The 14,122-nt window shown below is 35.0% G+C and overlaps 1 protein-coding gene across 10 annotated transcripts in view; it reads right to left on the minus strand.

Moving 5' to 3' along the window:
- LOC116337909 (probable G-protein coupled receptor 158) overlaps window positions 1-14,122 on the minus strand; it is a 59,126-nt gene that overhangs the window by 30,447 nt on the left and 14,557 nt on the right. For 9 of the 10 annotated variants that reach the window (XM_031762862.1, XM_031762860.1, XM_031762866.1 and 6 more), the window contains one exon: window positions 13,143-13,584. The exons of the other annotated variant lie outside the window; for it this stretch is intronic. The gene's annotated coding sequence lies outside the window, so the exon portion shown is untranslated. The remainder of the gene's footprint in view (window positions 1-13,142; window positions 13,585-14,122) is intronic. 10 annotated transcript variants of the gene reach the window in all.

Below are 14,122 nucleotides of genomic sequence, written 5' to 3' on the forward strand. Positions count from 1 at the left end.
CTCTCTCCTTTCACACTTCCTCTCTCTTTCTCGTCCTCGCCATCTTTTTCCGCTTTCGCTCAGAGCGTTGAATAGTTTTGTAAACTTAATTCACAGCGTTAAATGAATTTCCAAATTAAAATTTATCTTAGTTAACAACGTTTGCATGAATCAAGTGCAAAATTGGAAAAGCACATGGCAAACAACCGATAAATATGCTAGTTAGTTTTACTTGTTTGTATAGAAATAAAAAAAAACTTATGTGAATCTTTCCGACGTCGAAAAATCTAGTTTTGTAATACCCTTGTAAAGGATTCTCTCCTTTTTTATGAAAAATAAACGGTTCCATTAAAAATGTTTAAATACTTTTGCCGTTTTTTTCTCGCCATAAAAATACAAAATGTGCGCAATTTAGATAGAGAATCTCCACAAACCCAAGCTCTAGAGAAATTTAAAGTGAAAAGCAATAAAAAAAGACGGACAGAAATCTTTGCATGTACTTTGACATTACATTTAAATTCAAATTGTGCTTAGCACGCAAACACACTAGACACAGAATCTAATCGTTTCAACATTTTTTCCGGTTTTTACCCACTTTTTTCCGTTTTGTCTGTGCGTTTTTTTCTACTATCTACAACAACATTCGATTTTTGTAATTCTCTCTGGAGACTTCTCCTGCGCTCACAAAGTGTTCCCAATCATTTCAGCATTAAAATTTCTGCTAAATTTAAGCATATGAATGTTAAAATGTCGCATGCAACATGTAAATAACAAAAATGGTGTGTGTGTGTTTGTTAATTGTGCGATATCAGCAACAATAAAACTAACGTTTCGTGTTGGGAAATGATAAATAACACCGTTTTGTTGGTGCTCTGTTTTTGAGTTGAAAGAACCTTCAAATTCATAATTTATACGACTTTTTATCGTGTAGCGCATTTTTATCAGTTGCTTTTTTCTTATGGTAACTTTTCGATTTTGCTGCGATGAATAAATCAAATTTTTCTCTACCACAATAAACCGCAGATGTTCTTTTGTTCCGTTCACTCTCATAAGAAATGATTCTGTGGACCATCGAAAATCAGTTGCAAATGACGGTTTTCCGGTGTGTTTTTGGGTTAAAAATGCGGTGACTGAAAAACAATAGAAACCCAAATAATGCAAAATTCGGACCAAAAGTATTGGTTGCTTTTTTTGCGCTGGAATGTAATGAAATTTTTGTTTGTTGTCGACAGTTCATCGTCAAAGCAACCCCATTGTAATGTTACGCTGTCATTTCGCATGTGACGAAAACAGCACACTTTTGTACAGATTCTATTTCATGGTAAGATGGGAATGTCGCCACTTTTCTCTGAAGAGGAAGAATGTATATGTGCTTCAGTTTTTTTTAAATAAAAAAAAGGGTTTGTTTTGCTCCAATCTCATTTTGAACCAAAAATAAATTAAATTTTTTCTCTTATGAATAAATAAATAAAGAAAAGAAAACACGACGAAAACAAATTTCATTTAAAAGATATCATTATAACAGATTTTGTAAATGCGTGCGTTGCTGAATTGTTTATTTATTCCTTTGCTTTTCGACCCAGAAATACTTGCTGCTCTTGATAAAATGCAAATTAAAACTGTTGGAATTATTTGCCTGACTCCACCCTCATCTAGCCGAACTAATTCTTTTTCATCATGGACAGTTGAAAATTCAATATTGAATGTACCGTCGACTCTAGGATATTTTGGATCCATTGTCCCCATGAATTATCGTAAGGAATGCCATAGAAAAGTCAGGATACAAAAAACTCAGTTTCTCAGTGAAAACCATTTTAACATAACATTTTGTTAAAAAAATAGTGATTTAAAAAAGTGTTTCGTCCGGCCGGAGTACAATGCTCATTCGTTTGTGTATGTCCATTCGAAAATGAAGCAAACTGCTGTTTGTGTTGGCGTGTCAAAGAAAAGAAAATTAATTGATTTTTAGCCTTTGATGTCTTTTGCTTCTCTACATTCACTACTTCGCCTCGAAGGCGATTGAGTGTGGTGCACGGTGTGGTGAAATGTGTTTGTAGTTATTTGTTTGCTCGCATTCACTTTGGCATTTCATTCATACGTTTAAAAATTATTGTATAATGTTCAACATGATGAAAATAAACAAAATATCCAACACGAAGCGGAAATGCTTGATTCAATTGACAAAACGGAATGGGCTACTACGAATAAATTGAAATTGTGTTATTTGCCAAGTATACAGTTTTAAAACCATGGGAATGAGAATGAAAGACAAATTACGATGTGGAAAACTTATTTCTTTTGTTTGTATATGTGTTGTAGGGCGCGCACCGCTATGGAATCATTGTCGCCATCATCGTCGTTGGCATCAGTAAATTTGTTATATTGATGTTACCACGTTGATTACAGTCTTCAACCAAATATTTTCGTTCCCGTAATTAGACTAAAGCAAGGAAAAAGTTTTGTTTTGTGTTGATGAGTATGAGAATTGCAAAAAAAAGTACGTAAAAATAAACTTTTGCGCAAATGTTTTGAATGATATAAGAGGCATTCATTATACTTGACTGTCGGTGGCGTTGTTTTTTCGATGGACAATTATATAATGAGAGATGGCACAATGGCAAGTGCTATGAGTTAACAACAAACCAAAGTTCTTTAGGGTCATACGTTGCAAAAGAAAACAACAACAAAAAATCGGTTTCCAAACAACTTTTTCTCAATATAATTGTTAACGATTGTCGTGTTGGACAACGCCGTTTGCATTTATTTCCAGTTCCCTTTGATAAAAATTCATTAAATGTTTGTTAATTTCACACAGAAAAAAGAAGATGACGAAAAAACTGACTCCCAAGTATTTTCAGCTAATTATCGTTATTTTCTCGATGGCACTTCTTATTGCAGTCAGCTAATTTTTGTTGGGGGAGTATTTTCTTTTCCATAATGATGTCAATTCGCATTTGAATACAGTACAAGTAGGATTTGTTTTGACGTACTCAACTTTATGGGCTGAAGAAAACAATGTACTGAATTCGCTGCGATTGACACGCCATTACGAAAATTGACGATCGTGTTCGCTATGTGCAGTGCATATCAAATGGAATTTCGATTCGTAAAATTTACTGGATTAGACAAACAAGGGTGTAGATAAAAAGCTCTAGCTTCGTTTCAAACATTCGAATTCGAATCTGATTGGTATGCAAAAGTGTGAATTTTCCTTATTTGCACAACATTTCCACATATTGAGCGAAAATTCTTTAACCATAATCAAGCGACCAAAAATTAAAGTGAAATTTTCTCAACACATATACGCGCGAACACTGTTTACATATTCAATTCAATTTTCCATCAAGTGTATTATGAATTCATTGTGTGGTTAATAAATTCTGTCTAAGTAATTCGCGCTGTACAAATGCTTTTCCATAATTCGCACATCGAATATAATCGACAATTATTTATGGCACACGCAACTGAATTCGTTAAAACCAAAATGTGCTTAATATTAACATGGTTGTGTGTGCGTGTGTTATTTACTTCACATAAGTTCTTTTATGGTTTGCATGTGTTTCTGATGTTATGTGCTGAAGGACAAGTGTCTTCATGCCACCACCTCCGTCATAATCTTGAATCTCTTCGCGTCGCATACATCCGTTCTAGCTCGTTCATTTTTCGTTCTAGCTTAACGACGCTTCGAAAATATCTTAGTACAACGTAACACATTTTCAATGCAATATTGGCGTCAACACACCCAACGCCACATATTTGTCATTAAATTCATTACAAAACCATGAACATTGCGTGTAATAAAATCGACGATGTTTCTTTTTTATCTATTCGAAATTCGGAACGACGATGGAAATTAAGATGTGTAAATGTTGCGATCGGTGAAAATTGCATTCAAGCGTATTGTACCCGAGTACCAAATTCAAGAAAGATGAAAAAAATCCACTTGAAAATAATCTATTTGATTGCTCTTGAAAATGGTGAATATTCATCTTGTGGTGGCTTTAGTTACCTGATTTATTACATCCGAAATCGTTTATCATTGAAAATATTGTGAATAGGGCGAAACAAGTGAGCTTAACTGACTAAAGCCCACTGTTTGCACACCGAATTGTGTGCCACCATAAATTTTATCCGTTTGAAATTATCTGCCGATTAATTCATGTTATAAATCAGTCTCATTAATAATTTTTGCAGGGTGTTTGTGTGTGTGTGTGTGGTAAGCCCGAGTCTCGATGGCATCACTTTATTCATAATTGAAACGGGCGGCACTGTTTAATAGTGTAATCGAAGCAATTTAAATTATTCATGTTCATTTAAGTGATTAGTGCATTATGTTGTACGCGAAAGCACAACACCAAATAATCATTAGGGTGGAACATTTTTGGCATAATTTTATGGCCACTTGGAAAAACATGTCTTATAGTCCCCAGTTTTCATGGTGATTGGGTCACTGCAATTTTTCATGATTTTCCAGTAAAATGTACCTCCTTTCCTTTGAAGTCGCTGTCTCATATGGAACCGCAAGTTGAAAATTCCTTCATATCTTGAATCTGGGGACTATAAGACATGTTTTCTCAAGTGGCCATCAAGATATGCCTCGAAATTCAAAAAATATTCCACCCTAATAATCATATCAAATAAGATGACGAAATATGAGAAAAAATCGAGCACACAAGTCGACGCATCTTTCTAAAGAAATTTCCAAGAAAATTATGAAAATACGGTTTTATTTAAGTTGCCATGGGAAGATTATGACAACATTTTTATTGATATATCCAACTGTAATGGTTGTGTTCATACGTTGTTGTTGTTGTTGTGTGTGTTTCTTCTCTTCATCTGCTATGTAAATATCTAATTGAAAGCCATACAAGTACCGCATGCACTAAATGGTATATAGCCGTTGAAACTATGATCGTAAAAAATTGAGAAAAGAGAGCATCTGTCTACATCGTAAACGAGACAGACTGGCACATATATATATATCACCCAACCAACAGCCAATGCACGAATATTATTAACGCGCCGCATTGATGCCGCCGCGAGCGCATTTTCTCTCTTTCAATTTACATGTTTATGTAGTTTCATAAAATTGGTAAATTGCTATTCGCTATTGCTGTCTTTCTCTCTATTTATACCAGTCTCCTTCATTCCCTCTCTTTCTCGTATTCGTAACTGAACAACTTTATGTGTCGATATTTTGTTTTATAACGAATTCATTTGCGTATGCACACAAAAAGCAAAGCAAAAAAGAACTCGATGTGTGCCTAATGTGAATTTGTCCGGTTCCATCTATGAAAATATGTTGTAACGGAAAATTTATCGTTGAAATAATGGCATGAATAGCGATCGATGCGAAAATTCCCGGCGTCGCGACTTATGCAAACAACAAAAATATTTCCTTGAAAATAAGCTTCAATTTTCGAACATCGAGAGATTGCGTATTTTGCGAGAAAATCGCGGAGAAAATTTGGATCGAGGTCAGACAAATAAATCAATTAGACAAATAAATACACATACATAACATATAGTATAAGGCAAAACGCTGTCGAAGAAAATGGGATATTGTGGAGCGGATAATATGAAAATGTGTGTCATAGCAGTTTTGAGCACAAAACACTAATCACAAACAATAACATGAAAAGGCAACGAACAAAAACTGGAATATAGTTCTTTTTTGTTGTTATTTTTCTATTCAAAACTGAAAAACAAAGGATGTTTTCAAAATTACACTCACTTTTTTTCATCTTCTGACGTCTAAATAATACATGCTGATGATTACAATGATCTGGAGCGGAAAAAGTTCGTGTTTGCTACAGCGTTTAATACAAAAGCAATTTTGTAATTCATATATTTTGTGTTTGTGAAATGTGAAAAAAAAAAAGAGAATTATGTATTATTCTATTATCATTGGAAGACAGCTCATGCCTCATTCATTTGTTCATATCATCTGCACACACACACTCTCTCTCTATTCTGTTTTTTTTTGTTGTTGAATTTCACTCGACACTCCACTTCACATTCTGAAATCCATTTTTTAATTGAAAATGATTCGGTGCGATACTGGCTTGTCATGGGGAGCTAATAATTTCGATTCTTCATCGCTACCGTCGTCGCCGTTGTCATCATTGTTTTCTTTGTCAGTTGCAACACAATATACATTGATTCGAATAAAGAAGTTTTCACTGAAGATTTTGTGAATTTTTCGCATTTTGGAATTAATAAATAAATACCATTTTCCAGAAAATCACATACGTCTTGATTTAAATAAAAGTTGAGGTGCTCGTTGATTTATATATTTGATGGTATGTTTTTGCATAAAATCGGTTCAATGGTGTGCTTGTGTGTTTGGGTGTACGCACGTGTGAGAGCGAGAGATAAACATCAGGCGTGTGTGTAAAGCAATTTTGTTCACATCTGCAACGCATAAATTTCCATAAACGATTTTGTTGTTCGCAGATTTCCGTGGGCGCAAAACGCGTACGTTTTCGACGAAGGCATGAAACAAAATATGTACATATACACAATGGCAACGAACACCGATGAACAAACCAAATGGAAATGAAAATCAATATGGTAATATGCGGCGAACAACATAACGGCGAAGAAAAAAAAAAGACTACTATGTTAACATTTTGAAAGATCAAAAATTCGGCGGTTGCTTGCTACATTCATTTTGATTGCTTCGCTTATGGGTATCAGATGAAAGTGGGATTCATAAAAATTATTCTACAACGTACAATGTACATTCATTCTATCGCATTCTCCATTCTTCTTGGTTTCTTCTTTTTTTGGCGATGAACAAATAACTTAAAAAGAAAGCTTTGCCGCTGAGATTTGGATGTTTTTCCATCTGACATTCATTCCGAAACAAAACAAAAAAAAAACAACATTTTCCAAAGCACGCACATATGCAGGCAATACGAATATCATGACACAATCATTGTTTACATGTTTCAAGTGTTCAAGTCACAGATCACGTTTTGTGAATCATATAGATGTGCTGCTTGCGAAAATGGAATGTCATTTTTCTCATATCAATTTCCAAGTTTGGTTTAGGTTTTTTTGCCAGCATTCATCAAATATTACAAATCACATTTTAACTCTCTCTCTCTCTACTATCCCTTGATTCGATGTCGTATTGTTCGTCCCGCACATTTTTTTTGGAATATGCTTTACTTTTGTAACAACCGAATACTCATTTTTAATTTAGAATCCACGATAGCTGTGTGCAAACATAACCTAGTTTCCATTTTTCGACGATACGCTGTCATGATGGATCCGATGTAAATTGAATTGAGCAGTCTTTTAAATGCATGTTGTGTGTCTTCTTTTCATCCGATTCTGGATTTTTCATGGTAATCCCTCAGTATTAGCAAAGTGCTTCAAGCAACGTACCGAGATTATTCAGCAGAAAAGCGAGAAAGTTAAAGTTTGAAATCATGACTTTTCATTTATTTATTTTTCTTTCCCTTTCCATCACACTCTAATAATACACGATACATCAGCAAATGATGTGACCCATCTTGCGTGTATTTAACGTTGTTTTACACGTAGCCAAAAAGGAAATTGAAATATACCACAAAATTGTGTGCTTTGCATTTTACTCGAATCTAATTAAAAGTATGCGTAAAATGCTAATACAATTTCACCAATGGAGTTCGTTTCTGCACCCGCCATTGAAATTGATACGAAAACTACATGCCAACTATTACACAACTAGCGTATGTATCGTGAACATACTTTTTTGGACCAAAACGGTGGCTGATGTGTTCAGTTCACTCTTGTTGATTGTGAACAGTAAAAGTCGTTTATTGAATAGATTCAATTTGTTCTGCATGAAACGTTGCGTTCGATGAAATGTACTTGCGGAAAATGAAATATTTTTCAACAGGTCGACACTATACTTTCGATTTGTAGATCGGTGCGACAGTGGACGATGTGAAATTTTACAGCAGGTGCCACTTTCTCTAAACTTAAAATTGAATTCACCGCTTGGAATATTGAATCACCGGAATGTCTTTCCGTTCTGTGCGCACACACCTTGCATTCACCATTTTTTGTAACAGGAACATCTAATTTTATATCATCAACGGTGAAATGAATGCAAATAATCGTAAATATCAACGAGCATCCGTTTCCACAATGTATTTGGAGCGCGACAAACATTGGATGAAAGTAAATGGAACCAAATTTTCAAATCCAAACTATTTACATTGTAATCAGATTTTCGTCTGATTGCCATGCTTTAATTAAATATCTTCATTCATTTTTGTGTGTGCGTGCGCGTCGAATTTAACTGAAAGAGAAAAACTTTTTTTATGCGCGCAGCGCGCACAAACGAAATCGATGTGGAAGAGTTCATTGGGAAACGATAATAAGTTATATGGCCATCGAAGGGAGTTTTTTTTGTCAGTTTGGCTTGAGGACAATTATTTTGGTGTCATTTCATTCGCTCACTCTCATCCATTTGAGCGGTAACACCATCAAATTCAATCCATTAAATCTATTTTGCGACTTTTTCGTGCTTTGATTTTATCGAAAGCATATCGTCATCATGACTAAGTGATGTGGTGGGATGGGATTTGATATTTTCACTTGAAAAGTTAAATTGAATAAAATAAAATGCATTTTTTGGTGATGGTATCCAATCTCAGCTCTCGGCTAGGGAAAATATTTGTTATAAACGATTTTCCAAAAGTTTTTTGCACGTTTCAAGAATCATGGAGCATTTTGCATCATTTGCATTTTTCGTTATGCTCAAAATGTGTGCTTGTGTATGTAGCCGTCGATGTGAGAGTACAAGTGTTGTAATATTCATAGGTTGGTAGTGCGTTGATTTCTGGTTTGTGTGACACAGCAATATCGTTACAAGTCAAGTAGTATACTTTTACGCACACTCTTCGCAAATATATATTGTATGTATTCATTGTTTGCCATAACCATAAAAATAAATGAAGCGCATTTAAAGACAAAAGGCAACGTCTCATATTTGTGTGTTGTGCGTCGTCGACGAATTGTGTGTTCCTGTTTCCGTGCGCTGACAATCACAAATGATTGATGCTGTTTGTGTATTTCGACCAAAAGGACTTTGAGCGCTGATGCGACAATCAAACTTTGTCTGTTGAAAATGAACCAGTGAATGCCTTGCAGACATTAGGCTCGAGCTATGCATATAGCGGCTGCTATGTAGAAAATAACGCACAACATGCACAAACGCATTAAAACGAGTTAAATGGCGCCTATGAATAGCGGCTATGAAATAGCAGCCGCTATATCCATAGCTCAAACCTATAATGTCTGATGCCTTGCTAAAGCACCGATATACTATTCAAACGAAGACGTACATCTTATTTCCGAAGAGATCAACTGTAGAAGAAGACAAAAATCCTTTTCACTGTGACAAAGTGTTTTGTGAGAGTAATAAATGAATATTGATTGCTAAAAAAATTTCCACTACACACACATAAACATACTTTTCACATCATTCACGGCAACACACATAAATATCTATTCAACGATGCGATTTTATGAGCATTTCACATCTCTTCTTCTTCAACAGATTTCGCATTCGTCATATATACGTTTGTAATGTTTGATTCGTCTCGTCTTTTTTCGACTACATGATTCAGGCCATGTCAACTGTCAGAATTTGTCGTGCAGAACCATCGAAAATGTGAAAGGAAGAAAGAGAGCGAAAGATATCAATCAATGTGTACATAGATCCGAATTATGAGCACAGACACATGCATACTCATATCAAATTCAAAGCTTTTACACTTTGCCAAACCACAACGTTGCCTATTTGTGAATTTGTGACTAAAACATATTTCATATCTCATCTGCCACCCAGAAAATGTCATATAAATGATTCATATACCCATTTTTTACACGCCTATGAATGTATGCATGCATGGATCTATGTATGTGTTTGTTGAACGTGAGAGTGTGAGAGAAAACTGTATGCCAAATGAGAGAGAGCATAGGTTCAATGATTCTACACAAAAAATGCGCCATTTTTCATATCGGACAACAAACGAATGGCAAATTATAACAGGAAAGTTGTTTGACTTTTGCTCTCTTTTGCTCCTTTTCTCTATATGAACCCCCTTTTCTGGCCTCTGTCTCTCTTTTAGTCGTTTTTCGTAATGAGATTCTACATAATTTGATTCTCGACCTAATTACTTTTTGTCGCCTCGAGGTTCGAATTGTTAGAGTGACAAAAGGGAACTATAAAAAGCTAATGAATTCATTTTATGACAAACACACGATACCCAAATCTCACACATGCCTGCTGCACGGTTTCGAATTCAACGCTATCACCGCTTGAGTCGAGTAGTTTTTACGAAACTAAACAGTTTGACAACATAAAATCATTGCGACGATTGTTGTTTGCGTACGTAACATGAACTCATTTTTATTTTCTTTGAGCTGTTTTCATATTGGAAATGCAGTATGGGATACGTTCAATTTATGTTTTGTTGACAAATTTATACATACAGGGACACATACATGTTTGATGAAATGCAAACAAGGTAAAATAATTTTTACGTAACATCGCAACATGATAATCGGATTTTGAATCTAGGCAACGGTATTTTTATTATTTTTTTTATATTTCATTTTCTTTTATGTGTTTCCCGGCATAGCGAACAGCTTTAATGAAGAAATATATACGTACGATGAAAATATATTGAAACAATTTTGTCACAAGGGTTCTTGTGTGTTTTAATAAATAGCATTCCGTATGAATTAAGACGATAATTGAAAACTAACTTTTCCACTCGAATCGATGGGTGGCCATTAAATAAACCCAAGAAGTGGTCTCTTTAAAATCCGAACACCAATCAAAGCACATTTAAGACTAAGGCCTAGAGAATAACATTTTTCAAGTGATTAGTAAATGTTTGTGCGAGAGAGTATGTGCAGCTTCTCGTTTGCACTGCAAACGTACGACCGTTTATCATCTCTATACAAATAAGTAAATATTCGTTTGAACATCTCTGGCGCGAGTGGTTGCCGTGTGTATACAGTGCTTATAACTTCTTTCATCAAATGCATAGGCTTTGAATGGATATTTTGGCATTGTGTGTTCGTTTGTGTTTTGTATTTACTGTACAAACATTCTTAATTATTAAGAATAATTATACGATGGAACTGCTTTTGTGTGCGCAACACGCGTCCGTGCGTCATTTAAGTTGAATAATAATAATTAGCCAAAAATGTGTGACACAATGGATCGCTTTCAATGTTAAACAAAATGAAAACCAGTGATTGTATGCGTTTATAATTTGATTCGATATCAACCTTTCAATGGTTCAATTTCATGATTTCTAGATACTCTATCTAACGCCTTTTCTCTTGGCTTTTAATTTACTTTATCAGAAGCGAGTATGGTTTTGCACGCATGTTCCACACACAAAACTTTTAAACTGTTTTCTCTCCTGCTTGATTGTTCAGCGCATTAAAAAGCTTATCCATGGATACACGGTTACGCTGTTTATTGAATTGCTGAAAACTGATGAAATGGAAAGGAACTGGTGTGTGTGTGTGTTTGTGTTTCAAAAGAGAAAGAGAAAATGAGAACAGGACAAAGTGAATAGAGAAGGAGAGTGAGACTAAAACTGTGGATCGATAAAAGCAAACGCACAGGCAAACACTGGCAAAAAGGTGGAAAATATCAAATGAAAATAAATTGTAGAACGGTAACGCGAACTTCTCCCCCCCAGCTTATGGGCTTATTAATCGATTCATATACTATATATTTGCATGGGAAAATGGTGTGTTGAAATAAGTATTGTGCGCTTTCATTCCTTCCCTCTCTCTCTCTCTCTCTCTCTCTCTCTCTCTCTATCTCTTTCTCTCTCTATCTCTATCTTTGTGTGAATGTGTGCGAATGCCGTGTGTCGTTTAAATTCTTTGAATGGGCGCTGCTATAATGTCTGGCAGTTATCATATTAAAATGGAAAGTCGAACGGAACGAAGCGTATATGTTGTCTGCTATTGAGAACAAAAAACTTGGCTTTCTAAGCGCACCGGGATGCTACATTGTTCGTTTATCATCGCACAAAAAATTTACTGAATGTTAAACCGTCTCTTTTTCTCTTTTTCATGTGCTGGTTCTTTTGGTATCGGCAATATTCTTCTACGCGCCTTTTGCATTCATTCCCTCGTGATAAAATGGAGAGGTAAATCAAATGCATGAGATTAAAGCAGTCTCAAATGTACGGGGAAAAAAGCAATAACAACAACATTAACGGCAATAGCAGCTGAAGAGGACCAACCGTGAGATTAATAATGCTATCGGAGTGTGTAAAGACGACGACAACAACAACAGCAACAGCAGCACAACCACCAACCATCATCCACTCATGAAATTTTTTCGTATTTTGCGTTATGCTTCAATGATTGTGTACTTTTCTTGATGAATTTCTCACAATTTCAACTTGCCGAGCGGACGCATTCCAATTTTTCACCATGAAACCAAGACGAGAAAAAAAAATTAGAATACGAAGCAGATATAAATCATTTCAGAGAGATGAGTGGATACCAAAAAAAACGTATAATATATGCATTCGAATTTTTGAGACTTCAGTTCAATGATGGCGCAGAGCATTTTTACATGATGGTTGCTATTCAATAAGTAAAAAAAAAGTATGTGTATTTTCAATGTCCATTCTGTGTGACATTCTCATCGATCCAAAGATTGAAATAAAAGAATCTTCGCAGATAATTTGGTTCTGTCTCGTGTAAAATGAGTATTATTTACTAAATTTAACACGAGAATAAACCGAGACATAAATTGGGTTTCGAATTATCAAAAATGTACCTCGAATGAATTGAGTGTAAAAATTTAAGTGCAAAACAGTGAAAATGCATGCAAATTTCATTCGTTTGTTTAATGTGAAAACGCATAAAAAAATATTACAAAACAAAATCCGAAAAAATTATTCCATCCGAAATGAACATCATAAAAGAATGTCTCATCATTCAACGTTGTGTGAGCACGCGAAAAAAAAAGCAGTACATGATAATTTGAAAGTGTCTGAAGAGATTTGAAGTGTTCACTTAATAAATGTAATGAACAACTCAAATATAAAATGTGTTTTTCTCTCAACTATTCTTCTTCGTCTTCATCTCTTTTTAATATTAGGTATGAAACTTACCGTTTTACTTGAATATCCAAAAGAGCGGCACTTGTAGTGTGCCAAGTAGTTGTCCAGACATAAATCCCAACATAAGTTTCTATTAAGCTGATTCTTCGTGTGATATTGCTCTATAAATAGTTGTTCTCGTTTTGCTGCACTTGATGGTGATTGTTATGCTGACGCAAGTGAATTCTCTGTTTTCTTTTCTTCGTTTTTCTGTGTGTTGTGTGCCTTGGCTTTGTCTATTTCCCGTCGAACTGTGAACTGGTGCGTTGTTTTTACAAGGAAGAAAAAGAAAAATGCTCGCAATTTTTTTCCGGTGTGTGTTCGCTAACGCTTATAGTCTTAGCCTCGTCGAATGTTGTATTTGGTGTCTTTTTGAATAATTTTACTTTGCTCTTTTCTCTCTTATTTTTTCTCGTTTGAATCAACTTCGTATTTTATCGCTTCACATAAAACTCTGCAAAAAAAAACAATAATCACTAATAAATAGGAGACGCTTCATTGCAGAGTGTGTTGCTAGTATCTTTTGAATTTAAGCATATACGCGTGCAAGCAAGTGTGTGAGATGTGCGTTTATGTACTTCACCATGATGTTGGCATTGTTGTATTTTTTGTTTTTGTATATTCATTTCTGTTCTCAAAGAGGGTACACATGTAATGGCTCGGTATCTGATTTATGACACTAGGAGCAGTTCTGCACAGAAAATTTCATCAATATATAACGTCCAAGGCGAACGATGGAAAGTGTGTGTATGTGTGTGCGTGTGAGAGAGAGAGAGGGGAAGAAAGTAAAAGGAAGCAACTTCAACACGTATCGCAGCTCGTCGATCCCTTTTTCCCACTTTTATGTTGCTTAACATTTTATTAAGTGCATTTTGGCTTGATCTATGGTTTAACGAAAACTCAATGGTTACCAATGAGTGTACAATCTCGAGCCTCATACTCTTGAAATAAATTGTTAATTTAATTTTATCGAAATTTTATCTCAATAATTC

Source organism: Contarinia nasturtii, unplaced genomic scaffold, assembly GCF_009176525.2.
Source record: "Contarinia nasturtii isolate CC-2019 unplaced genomic scaffold, AAFC_CNas_1.1 Cnas_scaffold_350, whole genome shotgun sequence".
Classification (NCBI taxonomy): Eukaryota; Metazoa; Arthropoda; class Insecta; order Diptera; family Cecidomyiidae; genus Contarinia; species Contarinia nasturtii.